Source organism: Ranitomeya variabilis, chromosome 1, assembly GCF_051348905.1.
Source record: "Ranitomeya variabilis isolate aRanVar5 chromosome 1, aRanVar5.hap1, whole genome shotgun sequence".
NCBI classification, from domain to species: domain Eukaryota; kingdom Metazoa; phylum Chordata; class Amphibia; order Anura; family Dendrobatidae; genus Ranitomeya; species Ranitomeya variabilis.
Genome location: NC_135232.1, coordinates 1106965303 through 1106988303, shown reverse-complemented (window position 1 = coordinate 1106988303; position 23001 = coordinate 1106965303). Strand labels below are relative to the sequence as shown.

The following is a 23001-nucleotide window of genomic DNA, read 5'->3' as shown; positions in this document are numbered from 1 at the left end:
TGTGTGTGTGTGTGTGTGTGTGTGTGTGTGTGTGTGTGTGTGTGTGTGTGTGTGTGTGTGTACTACAGCCACAAAATTTTGCAGAGTCACACGTCTGGACCCCGAGAGCATCATAGGCTATGTTGTGAGGTGAAATTTTAACCCCGCGCATTTTAATTCACCAAACAATTTTGCCCCTATCTACATAATGGGGAAAAAGTGAAAGGAAAAGTGTTGGAGGCGAATTGACAGCTGCCAGATGTGAACAAGGGGGACTTAAAGAAAGAGAGCGATGGCACCAAAGAGTATATACTGTACCGTTGCTAAGGTGGGGCCCCGACATGGGATACTCACCACCACGGGGATATGAACACACACACAAAATGCGCCACACACTATCACGTGCTTGAACACATATACCACCCTCAGTGCACATGTCACCACAAATACACCAACCTCGCCACATAAAAGTTGAAACAAAAGTCACCGCTCAAAACTCGCCACACGTGCAAAACTCACCTCATGGAAAACTCGCCACAGGCAAGACTCTCACACGTGGAAAAATTGCCACATGCACAAATTGCCACATGCACCAAAGTTGCAACACATGGAAAAGTTGCCTCACACAAAACTTGCACCTACTCAAAACGTACCACAACTGTACCATATAGGAAATCCGGCAGCTGTCAGTCACATGACCTGTCTATTATGTGTATGTGTGAGCTAATATATACTGCCAGGGGGGAGGGCTTCCTGTTGGCTGGGGATTTATCAGGCTGCCAATTTAGCTTACAAATACTGAGGTAAAAATACTGAGCAAATAACATGTGAACGCGGTCTAATACAGCAGATGACACACAGATATATACTATATACAGGAGGAGATGACATACAGGTACATACTAAATACAGGGGAGATGACAGGTATATACGATATACAGGAGGAGATGACATACAGGCATATACTATATACAGGAGATGACATACAGGTATATACTATATATAGGAGATGATATACATGTATATACTATATACAGAAGAGATGACATACAGGTATATACTATACACATAAGATGACACAGGTATACACTATATACAGGAGGAGATATACAGCAGGTATATACTATATACAGGGGAGATGACATACAGGTGTATACTATATACAGGGGAGATGACATACAGGTGTATACTATATATAAGAGAGATGACAAACATGTATATACTGAGGGGAAAATGAGAGGTGTGAGGTGAAAATGAGTGAGGGAAAATAGTGGAGTTATCGGAAAATGACAGATGTGAGGTCAAAATGACAAGTGTTAGGGGGAATGAGAGGAGTGAGGGGGAAAATGAGAGGCGTGATGGAAAAAATGAGAGGCGTGATGGGAAAATAAGAGAAGTGAGGTGCTATAACTAACCACAGATATTTACTATGCCCAGGCAACGCCGGGCTCTTCAGCTAGTGCTAAATAAGTGTCTAGACCTCAGCACTACGCCAATATCAATTAAAGGGAATCTGGGCTTCTCGGACCTTTCCCGGTGCCTGCGCACTGCAGTACTTTGCTCTGCCCTCAACAGGGCAGATAAATTACATCTGCGCAGGAGCCGCAACAGGAAGCAAGGAAGAGGACATCATAGCATGAAGATTGGAGGCGCCGGACCCGAACTGCGACGCCCATCGGACCCAGACCTCCCGGACCGCCTCCAGATGAGTATAACATAACTTATTTTTCTTATCTTTCAGGTTACATTGGGGGGCTTATCTACAGCATTACAGAATGCTGTAGATAAGCCCCTGATGCCGGAGGCCGAAGCTTATATACGAAAAAGTAGGTGACAGATTCCCTTTAAGACACGGAAGTGGCCGTACTATGACCAACCTGCCTTATACAAGACAAATTTTTATAAATAGAACCAACCACACATTTAGATACAAAGTCTTCCGATGTCTTAATGGTAAAGGTCTTTTTCTACCTTTAGATGAAGAGAACAAACCCAATCCTGGCTGACATCTCTTCCTTTAATCGCAGACAGAATCTGGGCAGTACTCCTCTTCCACAGAGGTACTGCACTGCTATCAAACAAGATTGTGAGGAATTTGCCCTCAGGACAGGGGAACATACACTACTGGTGCACTTCAATGAATTGACTAGTCAGCAAAGAAACAATGGATTATTCATCCAGGTGAACATGTAATCAACTGACAAAAGCAAAACGCTCGTTCGCCATGTGATCAGATCTTTTCTGATTGCAAAAAAAATAAAAAATTAAAAATAATTATTGGCAGCACGTCGGCAGGTGTGAACAGATGATGTGCCACCATTAAGAAATACTGAATAATAGATAAGCAGTCGTTCAGTTCCCATTATTGCTCAATGCCCTGTGTAATAAGGATGACAAGTCAAAATTCACCATAAGGATGGGTACAAAAAGCAGTATTTCACGATCCATATATAGATTGCAATTCACTGATTGAACAAGGGCCTCCCGACCTGAACTCACAGATGCCTATGAGACCAAGTTCAGGTCGGGAGGCCCAGATTAAGTCCGGGCATTGTGACCCGTATAGAGACTGTGAAATAGAGCCATCTGAGTCCAGCATAAGACAGACTGTGCTCGGTAGCCAAATCTACCACCCTAATAGGGACCTATTTTAAACTTTACTTTTAGGCCTTTGCGCCACATGAATTCGACTAGAAATAAAGTGGAATTTTACTAAATAAAAAGGCAGAATCGGTAAAACCCTGTTTACGCAGGGGGGACTGCTTGCTTAAAGGGAACCTGTCACCACGTTTTTGGAAGATGGGATAAAAATAGCGTTAAATAGGGGCAGAGGTGGGCGTTACATTAGTGTGTGTGTTATGCGTTTATTACCCACCTAAGTTGCCGAAATAACTTTGCAAAGTCTCCGTTTTCGCCTGTCAATCAGGCTGGTCAGGTCACATGGGCGTGGTGTCTTCACCCAGATTTGGCGTAGTTTTCCGTTGGTGGCGTAGTGGTGTGCGCATGCCCAAAGTCCGGAATCCTCTTCCAGGGGATTTAAAATAGCGCGGTGTTCGTTATTGCATTGGTGATCGGTGGGCGCGGCCATCTTCCTTTGGCCGCGCGTGCGCAGAAGCGGCGCTCTGCTGGCCGCGGCTTCAGGAAAATGGCCGCGGGATGCCGCGCGTGCGCAGATGGATATCGCGGCGGCCATTTTCCTGAAGCCGCGGCCAGCAGAGCGCCGCTTCTGCGCACGCGCGGCCAAAGGAAGATGGCCGCGCCCACCGATCACCAATGCAATAACGAACACCGCGCTATTTTAAATCCCCTGGAAGAGGATTCCGGACTTTGGGCATGCGCACACCACTACGCCACCAACGGAAAACTACGCCAAATCTGGGGGAAGACAACGCCCATGCGACCTGACCAGCCTGATTGACAGGCGAAAACGGAGACTTTGCAAAGTTATTTCGGCAACTTAGGTGGGTAATAAACGCATAACACACACACTAATGTAACGCCCACCTCTGCCCCTATTTAACGCTATTTTTATCCCATCTTCCAAAAACGTGGTGACAGGTTCCCTTTAAAGCAACTGCAACAAGATAGATATAGATATAGAGAATATATATATATTAATTTTTATTCATTTTACTCACTTACAGTGGGGAAAATAAGCATTTGATATTTGCAACCTATCCCAACTAATAAGAAAGGAGAGGTCTGTCATTTTTATCGTTGGTACACTTCAACTGTGAAAGACAGAATCTTAAAAAGAAAAATCCAGAAAATCACATTGTATGATTTTTACGTGATTAATTAGAATTTTATTGCATGAAATAAGTATTTCATACAATAGAAAAACAGAAGTTAATATTTGGTACAGAAAGCTTTGTTTGCATTTACAGTGGACAGATGTTTCCTGAAGGTCTTGAGAAAGTTTGCACACATTAGAGTAAGGATTTTGGTCCACTCCAGCTCTTCTACAGATATTTCAGGTTTCAGGGCTGTCGCTGGACAACATGGAGTTTCATCTCCCTCCTAAGATTTACTATTGGGTTCAGGTCTGGAGACTGCATAGGCCACTCCAGGACTTTGAAATGCTTCTTGCGGAGCCACTCAGTTGCCCTGGCTTTGTGTTTCGGGTCACTGTCATGCTGGAAGACCCAGCCACGACCTATCTTCAATGCTTTTACTGAGGTAAAGCGCTTTTTGGCCAAAATCTCACAATACATGACCCCATCCATCCTCCCTTCAATACGGTGCAGTCAACCTGTCCCATTTCCAGAAAAGCAACTCCAAAATATGTTTTCCCCACCATGCTTCACAGTTGGGACAATGTTCTTGAGATTGTACTCATCCTTCTTCCTCCAAATACGGCGAGTGAAGTGGATACCAAAAAGTTCTATTTTGGTCTCATCTGACCACATGACCTTCTCCCATGCCTCCCCTAGATCATCTAGATGGTCATTGGTGAACTTCAAGCAGGCCTGGACAAATGTTGGTGAGAGCAGGGGGTCCTTGCATGCCCTGCAAGCTTTTTATCCATGATGGCGTAATGTGTTACCAATGATAATATTTGAGACTGTGTTCCCAGCTCTCTTCAGGTCATTGACTAGGATCTCCCATGTAGTTATGGGCTGATTCCTGGCCTCTCTCAGAATCCTCCTTCCCCTTCCAAGAGGCAAGATCTTGCATAGAGCCCCAAACCAAGGAAGATAGACAGTAATCTTGTGTTTCTACCATTTTCTAATAATTGTTGATAATGCAACAACTGTTAGCACAAGAAGCTTGCCTATGGTCTTGTAGCCCATACAAGCCCAATTGCAGGTCTACAATTTTGTCCTTGGTGTCGTAAGACATGGCCATGGTGGAGAGGTTGGAGGTGATTGTGTGGACAGGTGTCTTTTATACAGGTAACGAATTTAGATAGGTGCAATTAATACAGGCAATTAGTGCAGAGTAGGAGGTGTTCTTAATGAAAAACTAACAGGTCTTTGAGAGCCAGAATTATTGCTGGTTGGTAGATGATCAAATACTTATTTCATGCAAAAAAATCCAATTTAACCCCTTCACCCCCAAGGGTGGTTTGCACGTTATGGACCGGGCCAATTTTTACAATTCTGACCACTGTCCATTTATGAGGTTATAACTCTGGAACGCTTCAACGGATCCCGGTGATTCTGACACTGTTTTCTCGTGAAATATTGTACTTCATTATAGTGATAAAATTTCTTTGATATTACCTGTGTTTATTTGTGAAAAAAAGGGAAATTTGGCGAAAATTTTGAAAATTTCGCAATTTTCCAACTTTGAATTTTTATGCAATTAAATCACAGTGATATGTCACACAAAATACTTAATAAGTAACATTTCCCACATGCCTACTTTACATCAGCACAATTTTGGAACCAAAATTTTTTTTTGTTAGGGAGTTATAAGGGTTAAAATTTGACCAGCAATTTCTCATTTTCACAACACCATTTTTTTTTTTAGGGACCACATCTCATTTGAAGTCATTTTGAGGGGTCTATATGATAGAAAATACCCAAGTGTGACACCATTCTAAAAACTGCACCCCTCAAGGTGCTCAAAACCACATTCAAGAAGTTTATTAACCCTTTAGGTGTTTCACAGGAATTTTTGGAATGTTTAAATAAAAATGAGCATTTAACTTTTTTTTCACACAAAATTTACTTCAGCTCCAATTTGTTTTATTTTACCAAGGGTAACAGGAGAAAATGGACCCCAAAAGATGTTGTACAATTTGTCCTGAGTACGCCGATACCCCATATGTGGGGGTAAACCACTGTTTGGGCGCATGACAGAGCTCGGAAGCGAAGGAGCGCCATTTTACTTTTCACTGCAAAATTGACAGGAATTGAGGTGGGACGCCATGTTGCGTTTGGAGAGCCACTAATGTGCCTAAACATTGAAACCCCCCACAAGTGACACCATTTTGGAAAGTAGACCCCCTAAGGAACTTATCTAGAGGTGTGGTGAGCACTTTGACCCACCAAGTGCTTCACAGAAGTTTATAATGCAGAACCGTAAAAATAAAAAATCATATTTTTTCACAAAAATCATCTTTTCACCCCCAATTTTTTATTTTCCCAAGGGTAAGAGAAGAAATTGGACACCAAAAGTTGTTGTCCAATTTGTCCTGAGTACGCTGATACCCCATATGTGGGGGGGAACCACTGTTTGGGCGCATGGGAGGGCTCGGAAGGGATGGAGTGCCATTTTGAATGCAGACTTAGATGGAATGGTCTGCAGGCGTCACATTGCGTTTGCGGAGCCCTAATGTACCTAAACAGTAAAAAAAACACACAAGTGACACCATTTTGGAAAGTAGACCCCCTAAGCAACTCATCTAGATGTGTTGTGAGAGTTTTGAACCCTCAAGTGTTTCACTACAGTTTATAACGCATAGCCGTGAAAATAAAAAAAAATAAATTCCCCCCCAAAATTATTTTTTAGCCCCCAGTTTTGTATTTTCCCAAGTGTAACAGGAGAATTTGGACCCCAAAAGTTGTTCTCCAATGCGTTCCGAGTATGCTGATACCCCATATGTTGGGGTAAATCCCTGTTTGGGTGCACGGGAGAGCTCGGAAGGGAAGGAGCACTGTTTTACTTTTTCAACGCAGAATTGGCTGAAATTGAGATCGGACGCCATGTCGCATTTGGAGAGCCCCTGATGTGCCTAAACAGTGGAAACCCCCCCAATTATAACTGAAACCCTAATCCAAACACACCCCTAACCCTAATCCCAACGGTAACCCTAACCACACCTCTAACCCAGACACACCCCTAACCCTAATCCCAACCCTATTCCCAACCGTAGATGTAATCCAAACCCTAACTTTAGCCCCAACCCTAACCCTAACTTTAGCCCCAACCCTAACTGTAGCCTTAACCCTAACCCCAACCCTAACCCTAGCCCCAACCCTAACCCTAGCCCCAACCCTAGCCCCAACCCTAACCCTAGCCCCAACCCTAATGGTAAAATGGAAATAAATAAATTTTTTAAATATTTTTATTTTTCCCTAACTAAGGGGGTTATGAAGGGGGGTTTGATTTACTTTTATAGCGGGTTTTTTAGCTGATTTTTATGATTGGCAGCCGTCACACACTGAAAGAAGCTTTTTATTGCAAAAAATATTTTTTGCGTTACCACATTTTGAGAGCTATAATTTTTCCATATTTGAGTCCACAGAGTCATGTGAGGTCTTGTTTTTTGCGGAACGAGTTGACGTTTTTATTGGTAACATGCTCGGGCACGGGAGATTTTTTGGTCGCTTTTTATTCCGATTTTTGTGAGGCAGAATGACCAAAAACCAGCTATTCATGAATTTCTTTTGGGGGAGGAGTTTATACCGTTCCGCGTTTGGTAAAATTGATAAAGCAGTTTTATTCTTCGGGTCAGTACGATTACAGCGATACCTCATTTCTATCATTTTTTTATGTTTTGGCGCTTTTATACGATAACTATTTTATAGAAAAAATAATTATTTTGGCATCGCTTTATTCTGAGGACTATAACTTTTTTATTTTTTTGCTGATGCTGTATGGCGGCTCGTTTTTTGCGGGACAAGATGACGTTTGCAGCGGTACCATGGTTATTTATATCCGTCTTTTTGATCGCGTGTTATTCTACTTTTTGTTTGGCGGTATGAGAATAAAGCGTTGTTTTTTGCCTCTTTTTTTACGGTGTTCACTGAAGGGGTTAACTAGTGATATAGTTTTATAGGTGGGGTCGTTACGGACGCGGCGATACTAAATATGTGTACTTTTATTGTTTGATTTTTTTTATTTAGATAAAAGGAATGTATTTATGGGAATAATTTTTTTTTTTTTCTTTATTTAGGAATTATTTTTTTTCTTTTTTACACATGTGGGAATTTTTTTTATTTACTTTTTTACTTTGTCCCAGGGGGGGACATTACAGATCGTTGATCTGACAGTGTGCACAGCACTCTGTCAGATCACCGATCTCACTTACAGCCGTGCAGGCTTACCAGTGCCTGCACGGCACCCGGAAGTAATCCCTGCAGGACCCGGATGCAGCCCCGCGGCCATTTTGGATCCGGGGCCTGCAGGGATAGGAGGTAGGAGACCCTCGCAGCAATGCGATCACATCACGTTGCTCCGGGGGTCTCAGGGAAGCACGCAGGGAGCCCCCTCCCTGCGCGATGCTTCCCTGTACCGCCAGCACACCGCGATCATGTTTGATCGCGGTGTGCCGGGGGTTAATGTGCCGGGGGCGGTCCGTGACCGCTCCTGGCACATAGTGCCGGATGTCAGCTGCGATAGGCAGCTGACACCCGGCCGCGATCGGCCGCGCTCCCCCCGTGAGCGCGGCCGATCGTGCTGGACGTACTATTCCATCCTTGGGAATTAGGGCCCACCCCACATGGACGGAATAGTACGTCCAATAGCAGAAAGGGGTTAATTATTTACAAATCATACAATGTGATTTTCTGCTTTTTTGTTTTTAGATTCTGTGTCTCACAGTTGAGGTGTACCTACGATAAAAATTGCAGACCTCTCCATTCTTTGTAGGTGGGAAAACGTCCAAAATCAGCAGAGGATCAAATACTTATTTTCCCCAGTGTATAAAGCCTCATTAATGCCTCATCGCTTTACAGTCTTAGGAGTATAACATAAGAAATAAGTGTTATAGCTAATACGGTCATGTAAAGAATACACTTCACATCTACAGAACCAGTTTTGTATAATGTCAGAATCTGCCTTAATGGACAGCACTTATCTGCTCCAGGCAATCTCACGACAGTCTAGGCCACAACGGTAAAATGTCAGCAGGAGTATATATGCAAAACACCACCCAACTCACTGCACAACGGCAAAGACGTCTGACATGATTTACACTGGTGTTCATAGGCCAAAAAAAAAAAATAATTATACTAACTTATTTTTACAAATACATCACATTGGCCTCGCTGCACTAATTTCGAGAAATATTGTGAGCACCGTTTTGGTTAAAAAAAAAAAAAAATCTTCTTGGAATTTTATTCCTTTAAATTTAGGCATCACATCTCAGAGGTGGAGACAGCATCGACATAAGTGATAAAATGTAAAGATCCTGATCCAGGCCTGGAGGTGATAAGACCGGAGAGGGTGAGATGGACATCGGGGAGGATAGAATTCATTTTAGACAGACTAGGTGTTCTTGTCCTCCTGTCTCCCGGTCACACCAATTTCAGTATGGCTGGTTGTGACACTCGCGCCTCTTATGCTATCAGACGTGCAAGGTGTACGGTTGTCCAGTATTATGTTAAAACTGCTCCACTAATCAAAGCAAATCTCAAAGGGTTTGATTGAGTCTGAGAAATGATGGTGGGTGAGGGAAGGAGAAGGACCTGCCATATTGGATTTCCCAATGACTGATCCTTTGTTCTCTTAGAGACAAGCCGCGAAAACAAATCTGGTAGTGGCGCTTTCATAGACAACATGGAAATGTTAGGCAAAGCCAAGTATGGGAGAGTTGGAGAAAGACAGCTGGTAGAAGAATGACTTTTGGCCGACAGTTATTTAAGTATAGAGGGCTTTTCTTTACATGAAACTTGGACAAGAGATCAATCAGATAAACAAAAAAATTCAAAATTACCATCTCCGTTACTGAGGGCTAAGGAGAGAATACACGAGATGAGAGAACTAATTCACATTCCCCTGGTCATGAAGTTAAACATGAAGTCCTGCAAATCACCTCTTACCTTTCGGGTGCCTTCACGTTGTGTTTTAGCACCCGTTAAATGGCTCATTTGGGCTTATATCCAAACCCCCAACAAAATGGAATTTGGATTCATGTACTGACGGAGCCATAGACTACAATGGTGCCGACAGAATGAACGTGCGCTCTGACGTTCATGATTGTACGCCTACTGTTGGCTGACAGACGCAGCCTACTACATCTGAGTGTTCACCACCAGTAGGCATACTCGCCGGAAAATTATGCACGTCAGAGCGCACATTCACTGTGTCCACACCACTATACTTCATGGCCCCATCGGCGCATATGTCCAAATACCGTTTTGGGAGATTTGGACCCAATCTACGTGAAAGCACCCGCCGACATCACAGATGCCAATTCGGGTTACAAGCCTAGTGCAAATTCGTGTGTGCGTTACACCACACACCATCACGACAGGCCTGTAATCACAAGAGTTACCGGCAGATAGGAGACAGTGTGCAGGGTTCCCATCTGAAAGTCACGGCCTACACTTGATAGAAGTGAGAGCAGGTGAGGCTGATGAGAGAATTCACAGCTGGCACCTGTGAAACAATTTTACTTTTAATTTTAATAAATTACGTGCGGTCTCTTCTATTCTTGGTAACTAGCGCAAGCAAAACCAACATCAACGGGATGCAGTCAGCTTTATATTGGCCAAATATCAAAAATAGAGGGGTCCACAAGCCGTATTTTTTAAATTATTTAAAAAAAACATGTGGGGTCCCCCCAATTTTTGACAACCAGCGAAGCTAAATCGGACAGCTGGCAATCTCAGACTGAGAAAGGGCCATGGCAATTGGCCCTCCCCAGTCTAAAAATAGCAAACCGGACCAGAAAAGGCGCATCTATTAGAGGGACCAATTCTGGCACTTTGCCTGGCTCTTCCCACTTACCCTAGTACGGTGGTAAGTAGGGTAATAGGACTGAGGTTGATGTCAGCTATGTTATGGCCGCTGACATTAAGGCCAAAGGATAGTAATGGAGAGGAGTCTATAAGACATCCCCATTACTAATCCCATACTCAGATATTTGTTTGTCTTTTACAGTGGAACATTGGCATCAATGGAGTATCGGCGGAAAGACAAGTATAAATTAGCTTTTTTATTTTTGCAAATAAATGGGTAAAAGATGGTGGGGAGTTTTTATGTCAAATAAAATAACATTTACTTGTGTTTGTTAGTCATGACCCGTTGCTCGGGTTCTTCAGAGCACACTCGGGTGACCTCCTAGTATTTATGACTGCTCGGAGATTTAGTTTTCATCCAGGCAGCTGAATGATTTACAGCTATTAGCCAGGCTGAGTACATGTGGGGGTTGTCTGGTTGCTAGGGAATCCCCACATGTAATCAAGCTGGCTAGTAGCTGTAAATCATTCAGATGCAGCGATGAAAACTAAATCTCTGAGCAGTCAAATACTAGGTCACCTGAGCAACGAGTTCACTCGCTCATCACTAGTGTTTATTACAATCTGACTATGGAGTTAGTAATGGGGGAGTCTTATAGACACCTCTCCATTACTAACCCCTGGGCTTAATGTAATCGGCCATAAAACACCTGACATCAACCCCAAACCTATTAGCCCACTTGCCACTGTACCAAGGGAAGAGGAAAAAGTCAGGAAAAAGCCAGAATTGGTGCGTCCAATAGATGCGCCTTTTCTGGAGCAACTGTGGGCTGATATTTTTAAGCTAGGGAGGGCCAATATCCATACCCAGTCTGAGAATACCAGTCCTCAGCTGTCTGCTTTAGCTTAGCTGGTTGTCAAAAGTGGGGGGAAACTCCCACAAGGTTTTTTCAAATTATTTAAATAATTAAAAAATATAAAGCTGACAGCTGTGGGTTGCAGCCAGCCTGTCTGATGCCTGTGCCCAATGATAACCTTTCTACCGCCACAGAGCTGCTGGCTCACATGCTGTCATCTAACACCATGGGAACCACAGAGCTCTGACTGGCAACGCAATGTGACGCATTGCCACACGTCGCAACCGTTGTGTTGTCGGACCGTCGCCACCAAAAAACGTTGCATGTAACGTGCGTCGTGTCCAGCATTTCCAACCGCGCATGCGCAGCCGGAACTCTGCCCCCGCCTCCCCGCACCTCACAATGGGGCAGCGGATGCGCTGAAAAACAGCATCCGCTGCCCCCGTTGTGCGGCGCTTTCAGTTTGCATCGGTGCGCCGCAACATCGCATAGCAACGTGCAGTGCACGACGCTAGTGTGAAAGTAGCTTAATCCTTAATTACAATGGAAGACTATTTTCGCTGGCGTTTGCCATTAAGCAGTCTATGGATTGTCTGGTCATGAGAACACCTTCTCTGAAAAAAGTGGAATTGTCCACCATCTTCTACCTGGGGAAAGGATTCATCAATACATTTCCGCTGCAGGAAAAAATAATAATAATAATGTCTGAGGTTTGTCAAGAGGAAGTGTGAGGGCTGAAGCACAAAAGCAGCTGTTGAGGTTATAGAAGCGCTGCAGCCAATCAGTGACTGCTGATCCCACATTTCCTCCCACATTCCAAAGACATCCTGATAGGGAATGTAGATAACGAGCCCCGATGGGGAGAGCGATGATCATGTCTAAACGATAAGATCATGGCGCATCATTCCCAGCAGCAGATCGTCACATATAATCAGTGACATCTAAGCGCACAGAACAATCTTACACGCGATTGTTCTGTGCATGCGGGAGGTTCGGCTGGCCGATGTAAAGAGGCTACTGAACGACGGACCCCCGACATGGAGCCAATCAGCCGGAGTCACTGCACATTTCCAAAATATTACAAGTAAAATGCGCGATCCACTAACTACCACATATGTGATCCGAGGGGAGTGTGAGAGAGAATGAAATATATATATATATATATATATATATATATATATATATATATATATATATATATATATATATATATATATATATATATATATATATACACACAATATATAATAGTACAGTATTTTATACACATGCACTATATATATATATATATATATATATATATATATATATATATATATATATACATACATACATACATACTTAAATATTATACACACTACTTACTATATATATATATATATATATATATATATATATATATATATATATATAGTAAGTAGTGTGTATAATATTTAAATATATATATATATATATATATATATATATATATATATATATATAGTGCATGTGTATAAAATACTGTACTATTATATATTGTGTATATATATATATATATATCTCCCAGATAACAGGCCAGGGTAGTCGTTCCCCAAACCTTCCCCTCCTTCGGCCCCACAGCCTCCTGCTCTGCAGACAGTACTCACTTAACCCTTCCCCTGCCAGGAGCCCGGCCGCAGCCAGGGTGACCCTGCGTTAACCCCTCGCTGCCTGCACCCCGCAGAGCCGGGGCCGCACACGCCCGGCCACCACCGGCAGCTCCTTCCAGCCCACCCTGTGGGGCGCGGGTCTCCTCCTCTTCCTCCGCATTGATCTCCAGCAGCAGCGGTCCCGCCTCCATCCTCCTGCACACGGCCGCAGTTATTAACCACGTACACGCCGGATCCGCCGCGATCACCGTCACTCACCCCCCCAGCCCTTGTCCACAACAATCCAGAGTCAAAAAAAAAACCATCGATCACCTCGTGTGCCCGGCGACCGCGCGCTCTCCATTGTCAGCCCCAAAGAAGCCGAAAATCCGCCATTCCGCTCAGGTCCGCCCCGGTGCCCGCACGAGCTGCTGCCGCCGCCGGCCAGGCTGCTATGACGTCAGAGATCCGGCAGTCGGCGCTCCCATTGGCCGCGCGGCTACGTGTCTCCAGTAGAACTCTACAGGGGGCGTGGCCGAGAGCGGAGCTCCACACACACGAGTCGTGTTTACAACGGGGAGAGGGCGCAGCGCCATCTGGTGTTGAGCGCTGGTAACCGCAGCTGGTGGAAGTGCAGTGTTGTGCTGGGCTGGAGTCACTGCAGCAGGGAGCAGAGAGGTTTGTGGTTGGGAATGAGGGACTCTAGTGACTGAGGTTTCCTCACATGTACGTGGCTTTTCAATTCAGTCTTACACTGAGGACACCAATATATCATGGTCTCTGACACCAGGAACTAATGTGCATCCTGTCTCTTTTATTTCCTAGATGAAGTCCATGTGTTAATGTCAGTATAATGAAACAGGAGGATCAGGATGACCAGAGCTGCTGCAATAACAGCTTGAGATGAAAGCAAAACACATAAACCTCTTTATAAGCAGCTCTGAAAGGGCGTTATAGAGGTTGTCCAATATTATCCTATGGATAGGTCATCACTGTCTGGTCGGTCGGGTCTGTGCTCAGCACCCCCTGCTGATCAGCTATCGGAGGGCAGAAGTTCTCACTTGCAGAGCTGCTCCATCTTCTGGTAGTGGCCGCCGCAGGGTACTGCACGGTGCTCTGACTAGGAGGCCGATGTGCAATACCTAGCTTCGGCCACTATCAGAAGATGGAGCAGCTCCGCAAGTGAGAACGTCTGCCCGACGGCCACCGACACCAATAACACCTGATCGTCAGCACCCCAACCGATCACACATCGATGGCACATCCTAAGGAGAGGTCATCAATATAAAGGTATTGGACAATTTTTTGTAATGACCAGCGAAATCAATATATTTTTTGTTTTCCTTTTTTATTTTACTTATATAGCGCCATTAATTCTCCATCACTTTACAGACATTGGGCTCACCATCTACATTCCCTATCAGTATGTGGAGTGTGGGAGGAAACATACAGACTATTGACAGATGTTGTCCTTGGATAGATATTAGTATTGTCCAATTGTTTTGGGACTGACACATTTTGTTTTTCACACCGTTTGCTGCTTCCCTGTTTTTGGATCTGTTAGATATTTCTGTGGCTACTGAAGCTTAACTATAAGTTTTTCATACATTTTTAAAGGGAACTTGACGGCTTTCTTCAAGCCCCCCCCCAAAATGTCCCATGTATATATTGATCCCTTTTATGTACTTACTAAAAATCTTATAGATATTAGAACATACCTAAAATCATTTGTATAACTGGGCTCATGATATGCTAACTTAGTGGGTGACTTGTTATGGGGGCACTGTGATCTTGAGTAACGTGATTTACAAGAGCGGCATCACCACTGACAATGTGCAGTAAGCCGGGTGTACGCACCCCAGTCTCATCGGTGGACTCCGCATTACCAGGGAGGCGACATTGACTCAGGATTCAGACGGCAGCGATATTTGCAGTTAGTGGTGATGCTGCCCTGAGAAGATCTGGGGAGTTTCCTGATAATGAACCCAAAATGTCAACGTACTGTTTTCCAAGCTACTTAGTTATCACTTTTGCCTGGTGGCACGGTCTCCATCATGGTGGAAAAGGTATTTTTCATCACCAAATTGATCCTTGGTCGTTGGGAGAAGTTGCGCTAAGAGGATGTTTAGGTGTCATTCTTTATTCTTAGGGATAGCTGTGAGTGAGCCCACTATTTTGGTCGAAAAGTAGCCCCACACAACTGGTCTCAGGATGCTTTCCCCTTCTCATGACACAGGACTCATGGTAGTGACCACCTTCTTTGGACAATCGTTCCTTCAGATGTTCCAAATGGTCTGAAAGGGGCTTTGTTGGAGAAATTAACTTTACACCAGTTCTTTAAAATCCCTGTAGTTCCCGCAGAGTTAATTTTCTCTGATGTGATGAAAACCGGCTCCCAGTACATTTTTACATTCTCTCGTAAAGACCTCTAAATGTTGTCGCCCACATGGTCTCCAGACCAATCTCCAGCAGTCATTGAATCCAAGACAAAAGCAGCACTTAGACAAAATAAAACGTGAGCACAGCTGAAAGGGTGCACAGGTAGGTTCCCACACCGTATATCATAAATGTAGAAGAACCTGGCACTCAACTTAAATGCATGTAACTTGATATTTTATTGTGTAGTATCAATAAAACGTTTCGGTCTAATCGACCTTCTTCAGTTACGTACTGAGAGTTAATAGATTAATCTTGGTAACAGCGCAGAATCAATCTGGTTAGAGGCACTTAAAGGATAATGTCATGCTCCCACTAGTGAGATGGGCTAGGAGCTGGATTAGTCCGGCACCTGGTCTGACTAGCGGTGGACACCGCGTCATGCTCTGGACTAATCCAGCTCCTAGCCCATCTCACTAGTGGGAGCGCGACATTATCCTCTAAGTGCCTCTAACCAGATTGATTCTGCGCTGTTACCAAGATTCATCTATTAACTCTCTCAGTACGTAACTGAAGAAGGTCGATTAGACCGAAATGTTTTATTGGTACTACACAATAAAATATCAAAAGCAGCACTTATTCCCAAAAAGGACACATTTATTATCCAACCTCCATTACCGTCTTGCTCTGCACCATGATAACCTTTGAGAACAGTGGTGAGGTCAATGGAGCTCCTGTAGCTGGACATCTGGCTTGTACCCCAATGTGGGGTAGACTCCTCATGGTTTGTGTAGATACTGTTTGACACCTTTGGCTTGGCGTGTGATGTCTAATTTCACTTGTAGTACAGAATGGATCACTGTTATGATCTGGTGACCTTGGAGCCGCATGAAAACTTTCTCTGGAGTCAGTGGAACCTGTACTGACCGCAAATCCTGAACTAACACTGCAACTAGAAGTAGCCGTGGGGTGTGCCTAACAAACCCTAGACACCTCGACACAGCCGGAGGACTAAATACCCCTATAGATGGAAATAGGAATGCTATCTTGCCTCAGAGCAGACCCCCAAAAGATAGGCAGCCCCCCACGAATAATGAATGTAAGTAGGAGAAGAATAGACACACGCAGGTAGAAAACAGGATTTAGCAAAAGAGGCCACTCTAGCTAAATAGGAAAGGATAGGACAGATTACTAGGCGGTCAGTATTAAAACCCTTCCAAAAATATCCACAACAGATAATACAAAAAGTTCCACAATCTAACTAAAGACATGGAATGTATATCTGCCACTCCAGAGAATCCAACAAGACTGAGATAATACTGACACAGTCTAAGCTGGACAAGAAAACACAAAGAATAGCATTGAATTGTGAAGCACACAGCATGTGAGCCACAGGAAAAAAAAACAGACACTTATCTTTGCTGATTTGGCAGAAAGGCAGGAGGAACCAGACAGAGGTCCATAACCTCCCAACAACAATTGACAACTGGCAAGGACTAATGAATCCTGCACACCTAAATACCCCAGTCAGAACTGCAATCAGCAGACACACCTGACCAGGACTGCAACCCAGGGACAACTGCATTACCACCTACTACCACCGGAGGGAACCCAAAAGCAGAATTCACAACAGATCACTACACGTTATTCTTTGAATCTGATAAGACCACATCGCCAATGCTTTGAAATATCTTTCACAAGGAAACATCCCATTTGTCCTATTCCTGGGATAATACAATCTTCATAATAGATACAGTATGTATGTGCCTGTATTTCTCATCATTGAGGAAACCATTAATCCTGACCAAATCACCAACTTTGCTGTAATTCAGCCCCAAACTTGGAAGAAGCCTCCACCATGCTTTACTATTGCCTGCGGACACTCATTATTGCACTGCTCTTTATTTATATTTTGGTGGCAAACTGCCTTCTGTTTCCAAATATTTCACCTTTTACTCATCTGTCCAGTGCAGCTGCTGGCAGTTTTCTACACCCCAGTTTTTATTATTTTGTGCATAGGTAAGGCACTTGGCCTTGTTTCCATATTCGAGGTATGGTTTTTTTTTGCAATTCTTACACTTCCAGCAAGACTGTTCTGAACATTACATGGATGTGCCTGGATCTCACTGGTTGCTGCCAGTGCAGAGCTGATGGCGCTGCTGAACAGGTTCTGATTTCAAAAGGAAGTAAGCATGATGTGTCTTTCATGTGCTGCACTGTTTCCTTAGCCAACCACTGCATCTATGGTTCTCACTTCTCAGTGCTGCCTCTTTCTTGGTGTCCCCAAAGCTGAGGAATACAGGTAGATACTTATCCATCATGTATTACCATCAAGGAAGTGTCTGATTGCCTCCAATTTAATTCTGCAACAGGCCAATGATACCAAACATACAGTCAGTCATTAAGAGTAGAGATGAATAAATATTTCAATGTTCGATTCGGATTAAGATCGCCGGTTAAGCAATATTCGCCAATTTATTTATCGAATATTCGCTGAACAAAGCTGAAAGTCATTGGAGTCAATGTAAGGCAAAAACAAATGCACACACACCTTCAATCAAGCCCAAAAGCTGCCAAAACACATCAAATTATGGGCAGACACCAGGAAAGTGGCATTAATTTCACCGGAGTAGAAATAGTATGATGGGGAGTGACATCTCTTCCACTACAGCCAACCCAGCAGATGTAGACCCAACCAGGAGTGTTCACATTTCTAACATTTAGTGTGTCACGACACAGCTGTTGGGTGACCCGGAACCAGGGGCTCCTTCCCTGTCTCTGACACTAGGGGGCACCCTAGCTCGCCCTATTCCCCCAGATACTTCTGAAGGTGAAAATGCTGCAACCGACACCCTTGTCTGATCTCCTGAGTTAGCCCTTCCTCTGTTCTCTTCCCGCACCCATGGAAGAGGGGCGCTATTGTACACCGCAGTACACCAACTCAACAAAACAAGGCAATACAAATGAGGGTTAACAGAAAACAGGCATACAAAATATTCACTCACATGTAACAGAGGAATGCACCTGGGAGTGGAGGAAGGGGAATAAACCAAAGTAGAGGAGGGAATGGAATTACCACACTTACAAACCACAGTCACAGATAACTCCTCCAGAACTACTGATATGAACTCTCCTCCTAAGCCATGCAGTAAATGTTAGCTCTGACATGGATTTGAATCAGAAGCCAGATTATAAAGGGAATTGAGCAGGAGTGGCTAACTGAGCTCAACTGAGAGCTCAGATTTTTCCAACATGGCCGATTAACCCCTGTTCTGCCAAAAGGAATAAACATCATTAAAATGAAGGAGAAGTTCTTCTCAGTGCAGAAGTAGGAGCAATCATACGCCACGGTCTTCTGGCTCCTCTATGTTGCTGAAACCCCATGACAGTACCCCCCTTCTATGAGGGACCTTCGTACGGACTGGGTTTATCAGGGTGTGCCATGTGAAAAGACTGGACCAGTCTAGCCGCATGATACCCTCATCCTCTCCTCAGGAACATACCCCCTCCAGTGTACCAGATACGGAAGCGAACGATGAACTAAACGAGAATCCATGATTTTTGCTATCTGAAATTCCAAGGTTCCATCAACAATGACAGGAGATGGTGGTAGTGGCGATGGTATTGAAGAAGAACTGTATTTTTGGAGAAGTCAATGAAATACATCGTGGATCCAAAAGATGGGCAGCAAAGCAAGGCAAAATGCTACTGTATTGACGACGGCTGGGATCTTATAAGGACCAATAAACCCGGGACCCAGTTTCCAAGATGGAACCTTCAACATAATGCTCCTTGAGGGTAACCACATCAAGTCACCAAGGCACAGGTCCGGACACACCAAACGTCTCCAATCCGCCACACTCTTATATCTGGATCCCATTTTCCTCAAATTATTAGTAATCCCCTGCCATATGGATGTAACAGATGATGAAAACCATTCCTCCTCAGGTTACCCAGAAGTACGATTTTAATTAAAGGAAATGGGACTGAGGATGGAACCCATATGCCCTGAAGTACAGAGACTTACCAGTAGATTCATGACAACGATTATTTACAGCAAATTTGGCTAACGTTAAGTAAGTACCTCATTCCTTTTGATTTTCAGAAACACAACACCTGAGATACAGCCCCAGATTCTGGCTAACCCACGCAGTCTGCCCATTATACTGTGGGTGAAATGCCAAAGTGAATGACAGATGGATCCCCACATAGGTGCAAAATGTCCTCCAAAACTTGGCTACAAACTGTACCCCCAATCAGAAACGATATCGGTTGGTATCTCATGTAACCTTACAATTTTCCTGATGAAAATTTGTGTCAAGGACTGATAAAATGATAAAATAAGACATCTTACTGAATCTACTGTTAGCACCAAGCCAGATCCCTGCTCTGACAGGTAGGGTCTACGGCGTGTTTCTTCACTCACCCATGCTGCAGGTTCTTCCCTTCCCCATGCTCGGCATGCTTCCACCCGGTCCTCTAGCCATGTCTTTAGAGCACTCGCATGTGTGCTTCTGCCCTCTTAAAGGGCCAGCGTGTGCACTTGCTATTTCCTCCCCAGTCAATGGCTGTGGGATATTATGTATATATTGCTTCCTCCCCTCTGGGGAGGTGCCTAAGCAACCTTCCTGTTTCACAGTCTAAGTTGTATAAGCTACACCAAAGAAGGAAAACTCATTCCCAAACGCGCGTTAAAAAATACATTTTTATTAATACACAATATCAAAAATACATAATCATGTTCAAAATAATATCATATCAATGTACCATAGGGGGAGCACACAGGGACAGAAATACAAGTGGGACACCTGGAAATAGCAGAGCAGCATGCAGACAACAACCTGAAAAAATAGACTGCTACCAAAGGGGTATATTGTGTAAAAAAATTTCTTTTAATATATAATATATCATATAAATGCTATTAAACCTAAAGTGCTAGTGCAATATATATATATATATATATATATATATATATATATATATATATATATATATATATATATATATGTGTGTGTGTGTGTAACAAAAAAATAAATTTAAATATACAAGACTCTCACAGCATATCCCTTTGTCCGAAGCTCTCGCAGCGAAACGTACGTCGGGTGTGGTGCGTGTTGTGAATTCCGTCTGGGCTCCCTCTGGTGGCCTTTAGCGATACTGCGGGTCTGGAGCTGGGCTCACCTGCCTCATTTCCTGCTATGCTGGTTCCTATTTAACTCCACCTGGACCTTTATTTGTTGCCTGCTGTCGTTGTACTCAGTCCTGATTCTGATCTCTCCTGGACCTCCCTTGTGACCTGTCTCCTGCTGGAGAAGCTAAGTCTTGCTTGTTCATTTTGCTCATTATTTCCTTGAAAACGTTTCTCAGTATATGATGAGTTCAGTCCAGCTTGCTTTAATGTGATTTTTCGCTTGCTGGTTAGTTCTGGGGTGCAGAGTGCGCCCCTCACATCGTGAGTCGGTGTGGGGGTTCTTGTATTCTTTGCATGGTTAGTTTTTGATAGTTTTTGTACTGACCGCACAGATTCCTAGCTATCTTCTGTCTATCTAGTGTTAGCGGGCCTCATTTGCTAAACCTGTTTCATTTCTACGTTTGTATTTTCCCCTTAACTCACCGTTATTATTTGTGGGGGGCTGTCTAAAGCTTTGGGGTTATTTCTCTGAGGTAAGTGAGGTCTTTGCTTTCTCTCTAGGGGTAGTTAGTTTCTCAGGCTGTGAAGAGGCGTCTAGGTTTTTAGGTAACGCTCAACGGCTGCCTTTAGTGTGTGTGGATAGGATCAGTGTTGCGGTCAGTATAGCTTCCACATCCCCAGAACTTGTCCTAATACTCTGGTTTACATGTCAGGTCAGTTTTGTGATCCTACCACCGGTTAGGTTCTGTGGCACTAAATGACAAGGAGACATATGCCTTGCTGAATCACATTTAGCAACTGAAAAAAATAGATTTTGAAAGCTCTACTCATGCATGGAGCACAATAGAGGCAGGGCACAACACACTTTTATGAAATGTGTCCTGCTGTCTTTGTCTGTGGACCTCAATAATGGCCCAAGTAAAAACAAATCTGCTGGAAGGTTGATTTCACAGCCACACATGACACTAGCTAACTAAACTGTCTGACTTAGAAACAACTACCTGGCTAACTAGCTAAAATCTATCAGCATCCAGGCTCAGCGTCAGGAGCAGCCGCTCTGAGCTATTATACTGACAAAATGGCTCTAAAACAAGATGTCCGCTCTTTAAATAGAGAGGGACATGTGATTTCAGCAGCCAGTGACACAAGCCATTGTGTATGGACAATGTGGATGTTTCTTGCGCCCTGATTGGTTAGCCGCAATGTGCATACATAAAATAAGAAAAAAAATTTACAAGCATGTCGCTCCTCTGAGCTCTCCCCCTTCCCTCATGAACCACGTGCCCCCGCTCATCATACACCACCACTATCCGAGCCACAGTGCTAAAAATATTTGGTTGCAACGCAAATATTTTCCCGCAGTTACCGAATGTTACTGATTTTTCCCGATTTTAAGAAAATTTGCTCGTGTTTCCGATCACGAATATGAATGTGTCATATTCGTGCCGAATTTGTTTGATTTTTTGCTCATCTCTTCTTGGTAAGTCTTTCTGATCCAGGATTCTTTTATTTGTATTATTTTTTCACTTGTTAAGTGGCTGTTTGTATATTAATTCCCACAACATCTGATGGCTTAGATAGACATACATAGTATTACCGTTTATTAGAGGCTTCTATATTAGGTTTCTAACATTAAGGGAGTAGTGGGGACTAGCTGTGCGTTTGGGCACTTATTATCATGGTGCTTTACATTTTTTAACTTTTAGAACATTAGTTTTCCTCTTTGCAAAAATTGCCCTTATTCATTGAGCTGAACTTCTTAAGATTTATTCACAACACACACTTACACCAGATGTCTTGTATTGGCACCAGGCACAAACTAGAAGAGACAATTGGTAATAAAAACATAATTATTTGGAAAAAATCAATTATTTTTTTATTTTTTTTTAATTCATGAACAGGTACTGGAAATAATGGATTAAAGGACTAAAGCTCCTAATGTCGATAACAAGGCAGGTATACAACAAAGTAACATTCATATCAGAATATGCATACAATTGACTAAAAATCGGATAATTTTGGACTGAAGGATAATTTATGGCATCATTAAAAGAACTGCATGCTTTTATAATGCTCTCAATCTCTACTTGCAACTCCCCAGAAAACAATATCGCTAATTGTGATTATTTAATCTTGCCGGCTGATGGCACTTAACTTTTATAACTATAAAGTGCTTGTGCTTGTAAATCCATTGTTCACATATAATGGAGACCACTGTAGTATACTAAAATGAACTATATGATTATAAATTATACATATGTATTGTCATCTTTGAACTTATAAAGTGCAATAGTGCATGTGACCTATAAGTGCAACTGTTTTTAGTTCTGTGGAGTAAGGATAGTGATAGATCACTGGTTAAAACAATACTTAGAGATATATCTGTGCAGACCAGATGTCATTAGCTAACTGATGATTGTACAGTACAGACCAAAAGTTTGGACACAGCTTCTCATTTTAAGATTTTTATGTATTTT

At 43.2% G+C, this 23001-nt stretch overlaps 1 protein-coding gene across 2 annotated transcripts in view; it reads right to left on the bottom strand.

Annotated features, from left to right (window-relative positions):
• Positions 1–13532, bottom strand: part of ZNF518B (zinc finger protein 518B) — a 38853-nt gene extending 25321 nt beyond the window's left edge. The window contains exon 1 of one of the 2 annotated variants that reach the window (XM_077280151.1): positions 13351–13532. The gene's annotated coding sequence lies outside the window, so the exon portion shown is untranslated. Of the gene's footprint in view, positions 1–13035; positions 13289–13350 lie in introns of those variants that run through there. The other variant, XM_077280152.1, reaches the window with a different exon arrangement.
• Positions 13533–23001: the final 9469 nt, after the last annotated feature.